Source organism: Eptatretus burgeri, chromosome 1 (assembly GCF_056783735.1).
Source record: "Eptatretus burgeri isolate ZD-2024b chromosome 1, Ebu_testis_v1, whole genome shotgun sequence".
NCBI lineage: Eukaryota > Metazoa > Chordata > Myxini > Myxiniformes > Myxinidae > Eptatretus > Eptatretus burgeri.
Genome location: NC_140961.1, coordinates 130,405,083 through 130,420,798, shown reverse-complemented (window position 1 = coordinate 130,420,798; position 15,716 = coordinate 130,405,083). Strand labels below are relative to the sequence as shown.

The 15,716-nt window shown below is 42.7% G+C and overlaps 1 long non-coding RNA gene across 1 annotated transcript in view; it reads right to left on the bottom strand.

Moving 5' to 3' along the window:
* Window positions 1-844: 844 nt before the first annotated feature.
* The window catches only part of LOC147035417 (uncharacterized), a 19,787-nt gene continuing 4,915 nt past the window's right edge, over window positions 845-15,716 (bottom strand). The window contains exon 3 of the long non-coding RNA XR_015062370.1: window positions 845-3,499. This is a non-coding gene — a long non-coding RNA (uncharacterized LOC147035417). The remainder of the gene's footprint in view (window positions 3,500-15,716) is intronic.

Below are 15,716 nucleotides of genomic sequence, written 5' to 3'. Positions count from 1 at the left end.
AGCTTAACATGGATCTGAGGGACAGCACATTTTATGATTAAATTCCTTGCCTGTGAAGCTCCAATCTGACAGTTTATAGTAAGGTCGAGAATCAAACCCAAATTACGCAGTCAGGTCGAGAATCAAACCCAGATTACGCAGCTCAAAGGTAACCTCTGCGCCTCACTGGCGGACAATTTTCTCTCTTTAACTCCAACTTTGTAATTCTGTAACAGAGTTGAGATATGTCACTGATTGCAGCCTCTCCAGGGAGTTTTAATGTCATGCTGGTGACACAGGCATGATAGGTCACACCACCGTTGACTTAGTCACAGTTTGCTTGTATTTGTTGTTTGGCCGTTTAACCGTGAGGTTATTTAAATACTTTCACACCAAGCTTGATTACTCAAACCTCTTACATAAGTGCTTGACTTCTTTCCCTGGAAAGGTTGCAGGCATGGTGTTGCATCCTGAATTGTGCTAACCTATGCTGTTCTGTCTGCTCACAATCACTTGTGAAGATTCCATTGTATCTTTCAAAAAAAGAATGTCTCTTGTTTGCTAGAATTCTGATCAAATTCTAAATTGCTGCCAGGATATACAGGGGCAGTGCATCAGTGGTATAGCTGCCACCTCAGTAATGATGCAGCCAGCAGACTGAATTTGCCGATGAATCCCAATCATCTTTCTGTTCACTCGAGAGATCATTCAGCGACAATCACAAAATTTATCGAACTCTTATTGTGAGCTTGAAGCATGAAATAATTCTGCTGCTTCACTGATTTTTCGAAAAGTAGTTTCTTGCAGAATAAGAAGCCAGCGAAGCATCTCTCTTTTAATGTATGAGTCTCAAGCAAATTGTCCTTGGAATTGGAATTTTTGAATATTTCTCGACAATGATGTTTTGGGGTTTTTTTATTTTTTTATTTTAAACCCAACAAAATTACAGAAAGCTGTGATTCATATTTGCCTTCAACAAAATAGAGCAAGATTAATAATTATTGAAAGCAAACTTTTTTTTTTTTTAGAAAAAAAAAGGGAATTTTGTGCGATTGTCTTGCTTTTGTGACTGCATTTATGGTGTTAATATTCAGACCTGAGATTATACACACAGTGAATTAGTTTGATACATGCATGGGACCATACTGACGTGCGATATTGTGATTGCATTTGAAACTTTTACCGGTTGCAAGAATGTTACGTAAGTATCGATGAGACCGACTGGAATCCAAACCAAATTACACCAACCCACACCAACCCAAATCTCATGTGGTCTGATCGACGAGCGGAAGGAAAACCTGCAATATGTGGTGGCTTTGGCACACGGAAGGTTTCCAAACCGCTTCCATATCTGCCCTCATTTGGCGTGTTCCGTGGACATCGGGCATCAGTCTGGACAAGCAAAAGGACGTCCTATTCGGATATATGAGGAAATTGGATGTCAAATGAAATTCAAAGAAATTGGTGGGGACTGACTAGTGAGGTAGCGTCCTCAGAACGCAGTGGCCCACTCTGGGAATTATGTTCCTGTACCACACATAATGAGTGTGATTTAAGACGTGGGATTTTCATATTTGCAAGTCCATAAGGACGTTAATCTGGCAGACACAGGAACTGAGGAATTCACAGCGCTTGATGATGGCAGGGCTCTGCCCACTATTCACTCCTGCCGCACTCACATAAACCAGGGTCCGGTGATTAAATAACACTTGAGCCTGCCAAGCACCGGAGATCGGAAAGCTGAAAATGGCTCAATTATGGCCACAGATCTCCTGTCATTTAGGCCTCTGAGGCCGCTGGTCTGCCTTTGGGGGTGATAAGAGGTAGGCACCTCGCCAAACCCGTGGCACTAACATACTGTCTTGTCGGCACTCTCCCAGGTTGGGTCTTGATGGGATATTTGGATTTAACTCTCGGGATATGGCCTTTGAAAACAGATGCACTCAGGAAGTTGAGTTGTCATGACATGTAGCAGAAGGACTATCAAAATGCACTTCGATCTACAGGCTGGCTACGACCGTTGCCTTCCCAGCAGTAGTCAGGGCAGTAATTTGAAATCTGGCCATGATGCCGGCGATAACTCGTCTGTAATAATGGCATTGTACACAAAATAATCTGGCATAATGTCTGAATTCCACTACCTCCCCCCATCTTCTATCCCCACATATCTTCAACAACTTCCTCTTCTCTCCCCCTTACTCCTATTCTCTCCAACCCTCATTTTCCATCTATCTCCCTCCTACCCCATTCCACTACATCCTCCCCCCGCTCCTTTTATTCACTTGAAGGAACCAATATCTGTCTCACATGAAGGAATTATTTTCGACATGATTTACCCAAAATGTGCCACTGTGGAACAGAATAGCGTGCCCTTTTACTCATCTAAAATGGTAGACTACACGCATACAGTAAAAAATAAATAATCATGGACAAAGGCAGACAGTGGACAGAAAAACAAAAAAATGATAGACCTCCATCATTCACGTGATTTGAAAATGATTGAAAAGGAACTGCAGTGACATTGAAAACTGTTGAGCTGGCTTGCCAAAGTCAAAATTCCCAACATTGTTGAAAACTTCCCAACGAATGACTCATGGAAAGTACCCTAAGTATTGTTTTTGAGAACTTTGAGTCACTAATGGTTTCTGTTTATACTGCAAACTGCCGATGTGGGCACAAGTACAATTTCAATTAAACAGCCTTTGCGAGTGACAAATGAAAAATCTTGCCAGGTGGTGAGTCAGGTTGGAAGTATGGATGGAAGGACTCTTTATGAAAAGGCCTATCAGGAAACACTGCACCTCTTCTTGTACATTGGTGAGTTGCATTTGATCCACGAGCATTCCTCTGTGTGGCCTTTAGGTGCAAGCTGCTTCGTGGGAGTTTGGGCGCACTGACCCGCTTCGGCATTCCTCTCATTCTAAAGGGCCAGCGTAGGCCTGGAAACCTCGCCACGAGGGGCCATGCCTTGCTGTGTTTGGCCTGAGGCCTGGTGTAGAGCTAAAGGGCCGTTCCCAGGCATACGCAATGCTCTCTGGCTGATTTCCAGCCAGTTGTGTTTCACCAGATATTATATGTGCACTCTGGCAAAACTCTGCACAAAGGGATTTTCCATACCCCACGTATGCACGCCCAGAGCACACGCACACGTGTTTTTTTTTTTTTCAGAGGTCTGTTCCACACAAATCGAATCATTCAATGAACAATGACAGCTGTTCCTAAAGCATTTTATTAACATTTCAAGGATGTTGTAAATGATACTAATTCGACATCATCCTATGCTTCACTTTCTCTTAGTGCAAACCTTGAAATAGTTACTTACCTAAAGTAAGGACCTTATGAACCTGTTGGCAATTGGACGATTTTCTGACTGCCGGAACCATCAGCTGGGCTCTGTTCTTCTTGGAGATTTCGACCCTTTCAGCCCAGAACCTCTCCAAACAGTGGGTCGACAAACCACGGTCATGGGTCTACATCGCTAGATCCAAAAACCTCAGCTGTGTCCAGACAATCAGTCAACCTGCAATGCATCCTCATTATTCAGTGTTTTCAACTAATAGCTTTACCTGCAGAAATTTACCTTTCTTACCAGAGGGTTTAAGGTATTATCATATATTCATAATAATCATCACATATTATATTACATGGCATGCACACTTAACATTGTAGATTACATGACATTACATTCTATTACCCAGTACGTCAATTATGCTAACCATTGAATTAAGTTGTTATTCAAACACAGAAACTGTCATTTTAGCAAATTGCCCGTGTGATCTACTGCACACCTGAGCAACCACTGAAAATGTTTTAAAATGTATTTATTTAAATGCCTCGTTAATAATGTTTTCATAAAAATGCTTCATTAATAGCACACCATCGTGGTTGGTTTTGGGCAGATACAAAGCACTGCGGACAGATTTGAATTTGGCGAATCACTGCTCAGCAATCTTTGGGGCTCCACCCCGATACATACCTGATCATTAATTACATCAATCTTGAATCTATGTTGAAAATTTCGCCTCAATCTGACAAGCAGTTGCGGGGAAAAATACTAAGGATCTGTGCGGACAAACAAACAAACAAGAAAAAGACGTCGTGCAGAGCACGATACTTGCAAAATCCACCCCCTCTCTAAAGGTTGTCACGAATACATCAAATTGTCGATTTTATTAAGATTAAAATTGACAATCTTAATCAAAGCTCAGGTCAATCAGATGAAATTTGATTATTTTTCAGGTTCAAATTGATTTCAGAAGTTTGACCTTGAGTTGACCTTTGACCTCAAAAATAGTTGGTTTCCAAATTCAATGATGCACTTTGCAATTGCTGCTTAATTTTCAGGTTAATCGGATGAAAATTAACGATTTTTCAGATGAAATTTGATGATTTTAGAAGTTTGACCATGAGTTGACCTTTGACCTTTTGACCTCAAAATAGTTGTTTTCCCAATTCAGTGATGGATTATGCAAATCCTGTTCAACTTTCAAGTTAATAGGATGTAAATTGACAATTTTTCAGTTCAAAGTTGATGATTTCAGAAGTTTGCCCTTGAGTTGACCTTTTGAACTCAAAAATAGTTGGTTTCCCAATTCAGTGATGTACTTTGAAATGGCTGTTTAATTTTCAAGTTGATCGGATGAAAATTGACGATTTTTCAGATAAAAATAGATTTTAGAAGTTTTAACTTGAGATGACCTTTGACCTTTTGACCTCAAGTAGCTGGTTTCCCAAATCAGTGACGCAATTTGCAAATCCTGTTTGAATATCAAGTCATTCGGATGAAAAATTATTTTCGAAATTTGACCTCAAGATGACCTTTGACCTCAACATCAATAGGTTTCTCAGTTGAGACTTCCTCTACAATTTAGAAAAGTTTTGTGAATATAGGTTTCAAATTTTGACCTGTCGGCGATTGACAAACAAACAGACAGAGGAACAGACAGAATAACAAAATTGACTGACCAATATACTTGAAAGATCGAAGATTTTGCAAGTAACAAACAAACAGACAGACAAACAAACGGACCCAAATGCAATACCCTCTCCTCTGGTGAGGATAATAACAAAGAAAAGAGAATGATAACTTTGTAACAAAGCATGTATTAATTAATACTAATAATATTAACAACAATACTAATTGTAGTATAATTTGGCAATAATAATAACGAACGTATAATCCCCCCCCCCACCCCCACCCCTGTCCAAGCCCAAACACAGCTGGGTTTGGTGAAAGGCAAAGATAATACTCAAGCAGTACAGCAGGTGGGTAAGCTACAAGGCCATGAAGATCAATGAAAATTTGGTTCAGTGGACCAATGGGCACACTGGTTGAAACAAAAGGCTGAAGGTTTAACAGGACAAAGACAGCAATTCTTCTTCAATGAGGTGGTATTTGCATGCGTTAACCCATGGGCCATGCTTGGGCAAGGGGTACCACCCTAGTTTAGCCTCCTGATCCGTTAAGCCATGGGGCAGTTGGTGGATCGCCATACAGGTCGCTGGTATATATTGTCAGTAATGGCTGAATGGCCTTGATGCTTGGCAGGGGATTTTCTTATGAAGAGCAACAGCGAGGATCATCCATCAAACTAGAACGAAACTTGGTGGAGCTTATACCTCTGGCAATATAATGACAAACCACTTCCACACATGCCAAGAAAACAATCATGATCAGAAATCGAAGAGATAAAACTATGGTGCCATATGATAACCCCTTCCCCTCACCACACTCCTTCCCACAAGGATTAAAAGCACACAAATGGCTACTGAGGAAGAGAAAAGTGTTTTGATGAGCAGGACTGGCCGTTATGATGGGACTAGATCAAACCCACAAGGAAATCCAGTCGCTGAGGTCGCTAGAAATGAAATTCAAACTGTCGTTGGAAGTTTCTCAAACGTTCACAAAGTTGGAACATGCAATGTCTGGTCATTGAATAAAGGAAAGAAAGATGTAATAAAGAAGTGGCCAAGACAAGAACTGAAATTTTGGGGATAAGTAAACTTTGATGAACTGGTTTGCAGCAGTTTCAATGTGATGATTACAAAGTGTTATTTTCTGGTCACAAAACCTGTAAAGGAAATGGAGTGGCAGTGATTTGCAAAAAGAAGATAGCAGGGTCAATATAATAGAATACAACCAAGTCAATGATAGGTTAATATCAGTGTGGATGAAAGGACATCTAGCGAACGCCACCATCATTCAGATATTTGCTCCAACTTCTGCAGCAGATGAAAAAAAATGCGGAAGAGTTTCTGGAAAGTTACAGGAAGTGGTAGAACAGGTGCCTAACGGAGATGTTTTAATTTTTATGGGAGACTGGAATGCAAAAAATGGAGAAGCAGGAGCACCAGTGATTGCGTGAAAGCATGGACTTGGTATTTGAAATGAGCCATGGGAAGGAATGCTGGAGTTCTGTGTGGACAATGAGCTTGTAATCACAAACACTTGGTTCAAACAGCCCAAGTGTATATGAAACACATGGACTTCACCTTATGGGCAACACAAATCAGATTGACCACATTCTAACCAATAAGAGATGGAGAAGTGCTGTGCAATCCAACAACACTCTGCCAGAAATAGACTATGGGACAGACCATGAACGCCTTGTGGCAAAACTATCAGTCAGACTGAGAAAGGTGAAAAAAATAAAAATAAAGTCCGATCAGTTATGATCTTAAAAACATATCTATATAATATGCAATAAAGATTTTTTAAAATCATTTTGCAGAGCTGGACCTGGTTGACAGACTGTCATATAAATTGTTACAAGAGGTTGAAGACATTTTAGATGAGAAGGGCACTCGGTGGAGCGCATACCTCTGCCACGTAATGCCTGATCCACGAGAACATATCGGGCCCGGCTCGCTTCCTTCATTCCTACTACCTTCCCTCCGAACCGCCATTTTGAGTGCATCTGCTATTTCCCACACATGTTTAATCACCACAGAATGAAATATATTTCTTTCCCTTAAATTTCCAAGCATTCTTTTCACCTTACACCAATTATCGTGATCAATAATTTAATGTGCCCTGTGAAATGCTGTTCAGAGTTCGAATCCCACACTCCTGACTCCAAATGTCACGAATCCTGCACTCCCAAGGGAGTCTTTTGGAGTGGGGGGTTCATATCCCACTTCTGACACCAATTTGTTGCGGACCCAGGGTCGTGGAAAGACCATGAGGGGTGAACTACCTCGGGTTCTCACCGGACTCACCGGAATCGCAGGCCATCGCACACGAATAACTTCGTGACGCGGCGGGTCGCTAAACGACAGCGAACACCAATAACTCGACCACGTGACTTAGGGTCCTCCGCCTAATATTGTTTACCTAAGGGTCACGTGATCTCATTACCAGGGAGCATGCTGGTACGTACTTGCTTAAACCAGATCACCTACCAGATCAGACGGAGCCGAGCGGAATTATCAAGCACATACCAGCTATAAAAGAGATTGTTGGGGAATAACGTCCTGGCTAAACTAGGGTGTGGGCCATGCTGGACCAATGAAAGAAAACACGAAAATGAGCTGGGAACATTTCCATACAATACATTTATTTAATATGAGGAAAGGTATGTGGCACAGTGAATGGGGTTTTATTATATGTACAGCAGGGGATAGCAAGGAATTGGTGGGGTGCGGCAAAAGACAATAACTTGCAAAAGTGGATACAGCCACCTTCTACAGTCTTACTTATGCTATGACAGGTGCCATCACACCCACACACACACACACACACACACACACACACACACACACACACACACACACACACACACACACACACACACACACACACACACACACACACACACACACACCCGAGGAAAATGAGATAGCCAAGAACGAGAGGGAAAGGTGAGGATAAGCGCCCTCGAAATGCCTGGCATGGTCGGCTGACCAACACAGCCCAGGACGCTTTGGGAGAGGTAGGTGCGAAGGATACTGGTGTCTAAAATGTGGGATTGGGAGGTGCGATGTATGCAACATGAGGGGTGTGGTCTAGTGCAAGAGGGAAATGTGATTGCGCATCAGTATTTCGTTCTTCTTTGTTCCAGCTCACCTACCAGGCTATTGCATCCACAGGAGAGAGGATAGAGGGGTGTATAGAAAGATGGAAGAATAGATGCATGAGAAGGAAGGTCCCAAACCTAACCATGTTAATATCTGTATGCGTTAAACGTGTACCTCCGTGGGACGCTCTGCCTGAGCTTTCCCACCTCGTGATATGGCACGTTATCTCCTCCTTGTCCATTCACTGGGACTCGTGGCGCCATGTGCTCCCCACTGATCCACCGTATGCGGCCAGTTGGCGACCCCATCTGCCTCCGTGGGAGTGGTGGCATGTTGATAGCAAGGCAGTGAGGCCCACTCGCATGCTCTCATACAGACTGAGATGGCCGACGGGAATGAAGAAGGGCAGTCACACATGCTCAACGCTCTCTGCTCAATCTCGATGCTCTCAACGGCTCCGCACCGCTCCTTTTTATAAGTCCCAGGTGAAGGATGGGGCGAGGACCAGATAGTGACGCGCTGTGCCCCAAATCCCGCTCCTCTATTGGGCCACAGCAGCCCTAGCCATGCCCTGCCAGGCTCCCGGACCAGAAACCAGCTCGGATGCTTGCTAGCCTTGACGCGGCTCAGAGCTACTCACTTAACATGGAGAGCGTGTGCCCCAAGCATGCCCCGAATGTGTGCTGATTATTGTTTGGATGTAGGATGGTAGCGGACCTTTAGCGCTACCCACGGGCTCCTCAACGAGCCGCAACGCACATTTGGGAATCAAATCAAGTCCCTAGATCACCCTTCCCGCGACCCCTCCTTGTTCCTAATGGTCTTGCCATGGTTTGATGACTGGATGAGGGCAGTTGTAATAATGATCAACCAGGACGCTCACCCGGGATGTTCCCGGGCAAACGCGGTGGTAATTGTGGTGTCTGTAGCGTGGTGGAACGCCTCGCGGTGCCAAGAATAATGGCCGGCGCCATGCGGCGCTCGAAATAGAGTGGCGAATTGTAACGAGATAGAAGTGTGAAGGGTTGTGGGAGTATTTTTGCCGTGCGTGAGAGGCGTCTGCATTAAAGATGGTGATGGTAAAGATGGTGAGGTTTGTGGAGCGAGGTGAGGATTGAAGTAAGGTGTCGGTTGAGAATTGGCGTGCAAATTTGAATGGGAAAATGGCACGCAAACTCCCGAGGAAGGATGTCTTGTCAGCAACGAGGCAGGCGATCCGAGCCACAGGAGGCACTCACAGCATGCACCCACCAGAAATGCCCACAATTGAGCACGCGGGAGGCACTCGCAGCGTGCTTACTAAATTGTTCATTGAGTGGTGTGCATGCTTGCATGCTTGTTGTGTGTAATGGCTAAAACGAAAGGGTTATTGTGGAGGACAGAGTGAGGATTGAAGAGATAGATATTTGTGTATATATATATATATTTGTGTATATATATATATATATATATATATATATATATATATATATATATATATATATATATATATATATATATATATATATATATTGTTATGAACTACGAGTCCCACGCAACACAATTCGTCCGATTAATCCACTTGACATGAGGCAAGGACTAACTATACGAATACTAATGAAATAACTGCCTGTGTATCACTGTATGTTCGGTGCCATTGCCTTAGAGGCATACGTTTTCGCAGAACCACAACACCATCATGCTAGATATCATTTTTAGCCCTCTCCCTCAATGGTGAAGAATCATTTAAAAATTATCAAATTCGGATCGGGAGCTGGATCTTCACCAAAATTTAATCGATTGGTCCTTGCCACACACCGAACCTGTCCACAAAATTTCATCCGGATCTGTCTGCAACTTTTGGATATATCCTGTCCACAAACAAACAGACACACAAACAAACAGAGAGGGGTGAAAACATAACCTCCTTCACCTTCGATGGCGGAGGTAAAGACATAGCAATATGATAGCAAACTCCAAAGAAAGACAACAAGAGGAAGAACCAATCGTAATATAATGTGAGGTACATAGATCCTTGAAATAGATGACAAATAGAAAGGCACCAGATGCTGATGAAATTCCAATGTTAACTCTTTAAGGTACCGTAGTTGGAGAAGAGGCAATCCAAATTCTAACACCTATGTTTCTGTACATTCATTTGAAGCAGGATTGTACGGCTCAAAGATGTAAGCAATTGGTCTACAGTCTGTACCAGGGAAGCGAAGACTTCATAAAGCGAGATATACCCGTTGAGCAAGAAGGTTTCTGTAGAGGAAGAGGTACGAGATCAAATTTCAAATCTGAGGTCGATCATGGAAAGGGCAAGGGAATGTCAAAGGAAGGTGTGTCTGTTTTATAGATTATATTATTAGCTGAGTACCTGCTGTTGACCAGGGACATTCAGTGCAATATGTATTGAAATAGTTCCTGGATGACGAATTTGGGAAGGCTGGTCTTATGGTTTTCCATGAGTTACCGATCTTGGCCGTTGAAAATGTGCTTGGACTTGTATTGACATGCTTTGCCCTCTAAGGATTCCCAAAGCCTTTGACAGCGTTGATGATGAATTGATGTGGATAATGCTGAGAGCAATGGACATGTCATAGCACCTGATATGTCTGGTAAGAAGCCTTGTACACTAAACAAGAAGCTACAGTAAGAACAGGCTATGGAGAGACATAATTGTTTGGCTTTGAAAATGGGGTCAAACAGGGGTGCATCCTCTCCCCTTAGTTGTTCAATATTTATTGTGAGTACATCATGAGGAAATTAAACTTGGATAGCATAGAGGCTGGAGTCAGGATTGTGGGAAAATTTATCAACAACCTTAGGTATGCTGATGATACCACTCTGTTGGTAGAGAGTAAAGAAAACTTGATGAAACTGCTGAAGACAGTGAAGAAGGAAAGTGAAAAAAGGCTGCTCTTTATTTAAATCCAAAAATACTAAAATATTGTCAATCGAGAAGATCGACGTGTTGAGATTGTAAGACGATCAGGTGTAAATAGTGTAAAGTTAAATCTTCCTGTGTTCTAATATGGAAGGGAGTAAAGAATGTGGAAGATAAACTCAGAGATGGTTCATGTTGGGGTGAACAGCAATGTCAAGATTGACCAAAGACCTGGAAAGAGAAAGATGTGACAATAGAAATCAGAAGGAGATGCCAGTTGCAATATATGGAAGCTCTAATACACTTGCATTAAATTATCATTACCGGAAGCATCCGGAGTGGCCTGGGGAAGGCGTGAGGGAGGGAGAGTCAAATATATTTTGTGTCATGGTTAGTAATCCCCCATCTCTCCAGCAAGGGTCAGTAAACGACTTGCACTGCCACAGGTACAGGCAAGAAGCGTAAATCATCTCCCAACCCTGGTGGGGAGACCGGTGGGATTATTTTGTACCGATGACCTGACCCTGAGTACCCCCAGCTAATTAATCCAGAGGCAGTGTCTCCTCGAAGAGACAAAAATCACTTCCTCGACACCATATGAAACATGCGCTCCAAGGGGTCCAAAAATTGACGTCAATTGCACTTCTTCCTTTCATCCTGGACGTCAGAAATTGGGGAATTCACCAATGAAGATACTCCTGCCATTGCAAGTACGACTTTTTATATTTCTGGTCCAAGTAAATTGATTATTATCTCTCCACCATTTTTAGCTCACCTGGACTTTAGCCTGGTGAGCTTAAGTGATTAAGCAGTGTTGGTAGGTGAGTCAGTAAGTCAGTCAGTGAGTCTGTAAACACTTCAATCATTTTTGCTTCAACCAAACACACGATTTTGATAAAACTTGGCTACAAGCTTCATATTTGATGCCTAACAAAGGTGTATTGACTGCATCAAAATCTGCGCTCATTGAGATGGTCTACGGAGAGGGAGGGGGGAGGGAGGGGGCGTACCCCCCCCCCCCAAAATAGGTATTTGCTCTCTTCTCCGAAACTACACACGCATTTTCAATGAAACTTGATCACAACCTTCATCACCCGTGATGCACTAAAGTTTGTTCATGGCATAACACAATCTGGGTCTGAGGGAGTCTGCAGGGAGGGGGGGGGGCTTGAGTGACCTTTACTCCTGATCCAGGTGAGCTTCAAGACACACGGTCCTATTTTTATTGTTGTACGACAAACAACAGGAACCTTTGAAATAAAGCCTGACAGACAGACAGACTTTTGAAAATATGGATGTTCTGTTTTTAGCTGAAAATCATGAAGGAGTCCTATTGAAATGTAAATGACAGACAATCAAATAATTAAAAGTGTTTATGAGTGACGATCGAAGGTGGTGCATCATCATGCAGCATACTCTGTGTTTGCTGAGTGTGGATGCAATATTGTTTTATGTTCATGACAGTAGACTTGCCACGAGTCCAACAGGATGGTGCAAAGGGAGCGCACTTAGCTCTGAGCTGTCTAGCCTGAGATCCATTCCCGACCCATCGGTAAACTGTTGGATTGGTGCTTTCCGGGCAGTAGGCCCACTTTCCAGGTGTTCCTTCTGCTGGCATTAGTTTCTGGATGTAAAATATCCAACCTTGTCATTTGCAAATCGGATACGAGTTATTGCTGACATCCTGAACAAATTTCAAATTGCTGCCCTGACTGACTGCTGATAAGGCAACGGCAAACTACTCAGCACCATTCTTATCACGACTTTGCTTTGAAAGCACCGATGCTCTATCCACAGAGCAGGACAAACCACCACAGTGTTGCCATGCTGTTTCAGTGTTGAAATCTCGTGCCTCTCTGTTCAACTCCTTGAAAGTAGAATCCAGCCATTAACGTTACATATAATGTGTGAACCAACTTCTAAGGATTGCTGAATCTTTTAAAATCCAGAAATGAATGTGCCTGAGTGGGATTGGGCAATCAAAGAAACAAACAAAAAAAATCTTCCATGCACTGGTTTGAAGCACATCAGGGTGGCCTGACCCACCACTAAGGCACGCATTTGTGGATACGCAGTGCCTTCGGAATTATTAAACACCCCTCGACTTTTGTCACATTTTGTTGTGTTACGTGAACGTGAACCAAAAGTGCGTGTGTGTGTGTGTGTGTGTGTGTGTGTGTGTGTGTGTGTGTGTGTGTGTGTGTGTGTGTGTGTGTGTGTGTGTGTGTGTGTGTGTGTGTGTGTGTGTGTGTGTGTGTGTGTGTGTGTGTGTGTGTGTGTGTGTCATTGGTTGTTATTTCCAAATGCAGGTTTCAGAAGATGGAATGGAGTCCTCCCTGGTCCCAAAGTATCCACCTCCATTTCAGTAAGGGATCATGATTCATGGCCCAAGTTGTGAAGTTTCCTTGTTCTCAAAGTTTTTGTTCCAAGGGATCTTTTCAGGATCATCACCGACCAGACAGCTTGCAACTGTAGTTTGTTTGTAGTAATACTCCTAGGGATGGTTTTAAACACCTCCGTGAGGTACTTCTTTCTTGTTCCCGTTGCTCCAATGAACACTGGTACAATTTTAGTGCTCTTCAGCTTCCACGATATTTACACTTCATTTTTGACGTCTTGGTATTTGGTCTGATACTTCAATTAACAATGGTGTTTTTATTTGTTTAAACCTAAATACTATATCCGTTCACAATACTTTGTTTTCTTTGGTCACGATCAATGGGATCATCAGGTATGTGAGCGTTACTTCCTTGCTCTCAATTATTGCTTTTGGTTCATGTTTCCATGAGTTTTCTGGGACTGGGATACTGAAGTTTTTGCAGATGTGCCGGTGGATTACTCTACATACCTTGTTGTGCCTCTGTGTGTACAGCTGTTCTGACATGAGTGTTTTTTTTAACATCCAGAGAGGAGGTGGCTCGTGCTTTCTGTTTCTACCTTCTACCTACACTTGGCCGATTGATTCAGTCCTGCCATTTTCTTAAAGACATTCATGTCGTGTCTCTGGTCCTGGGTATTTATTAAAATTCGTTCTCCACCCCAGTTGAGCTGACCTCTTCTTCGCCATTCCGATGAGCCTTCTGTGTTTATACCCAGTCTGTCCAACTTTTTTGTATACCGCCTTCTCTTTTATCGTTCTCTCAGTTGTCGGTGTATATCTGTTGATATTTCACTTCATATTTTGTCTTTTATTTCAATCGTTTGTTTCGCAATCCTTCTCTGGCTTGCTGTCTTCATATTTGCATACATATTGGATTCAGTAGTCTGTTGCACTTTTCACAGACTCAGCCAGTCCTACAGTTGTCATTCTGTGCACTTGGCTGAGTTCCTTTCGGCTGCTTCCGTGTGTGTGTGTGTGTGTGTGTGTGTGTGTGTGTGTGTGTGTGTGTGTGTGTGTGTGTGTGTGTGTGTGTGTGTGTGTGTGTGTGTGTGTGTGTCTTATAGCCTATATTATATCTGTCAATCGTGAAACACAAAGGGAAATATTGCAAACAATGTTTCATGGAAACATTTGTCATTTAACAAACAAACTGAGGTGCATCATTGCATTTCAGGAAAATCTTTTCAGGAAGAAATTTCCTCATACATCATAAGGAGACAAAAAAACCCAGATGTCTGGCTGCTGCCAGTATGCCAGATTAATTTGTTAACTACTGTTTTATTGTCAACATGCATTTTATTAAAACATTTTTCTTTCTACAGCACATATTGCACTATGTGTTTGCCTGCCAGTTAAATCACACTTTTTTTTTCTGAGACTACCCTTTAACCAATATAATCAAGTGAGCTTTTGTTGAGATTCTCTGCTCACTATATAGAGCTTTTAGGACATCTACTAAAAACACCTCCGGCAATGGAGAAAGCGCCTTTTCTTTTTTAAAAAGGGAACAGCAGAAACCTGCATGCAAAACATTCATGCATTATACATAAGGAAATGATGAGGATTTAACCACCATTGTTAATATTTCAGGGTCATTTGGGTCACACCTGCATCTGCAGTGCATCGGATGTCCGTATGGTTCTGGCAGTAACAGTAATGCGTGTTTGAACAACAGTAAAGTTTGAACATGCTCATGGCATGAACCCATTCACTGAAAATCAGCCTGATGGATGCAGTCATTTTGATCTTCAGAATAGATAAAAATTACCTTAAATGGTGGTTCATCCACCCTGAGTAAAAGAAAGAACCCATATTTCAGGCCTTACCCTTTGTCAGCATGAGAGAACAATGGGGGCGGGGGGAGGGCAGTGGTTAAAAACCAAACTACTCCCCATATTGTTTTCTCTTTTGCTCCGACGAAGGGTAAGGCCCAAAACGTCAGATTTTCATTGTGATGTTGGTCCAATTTTATGGATCTTCTGCAGCTGATTCCTACACTCACCTCGAAGTTGTCCAGTCTGGACTCGAATCCCTACCCAGCTACAAACTGTCATCCCGGTGTTTCACAGGCAGGGTGATACATCAATGTGTGTGCCGTCACTCGGAGGGACATTAAACAGGCGTCCTGTCTGCCGGTATTAGTTGGTGGACGTTAAAGGTCTCATGGTGTCCTTCGCGAAAATTATGCAAGCTTTTGTCGGCACTTTGAACAAATTACAAAATCCTGCCATAACCAGCAAAATTAGCGGCACATCCACACCCTCAGCCAATGATGCTACCCTGTAGCCTCGTGCTGCATACGATCGAAGAAGAAAAGCTGATTTCCTTCAGGGGTTAACCAAGTTCCACTCAATGTAACCTCCATGGACAATGATAGGCCTTGAGCAAGAGGTGATGCTACTCACCACACGAGCCACAAGCGTGGGAAACTTCAATTTTCATGCAATTTGATTGTGTGCCAATATTTTGGTG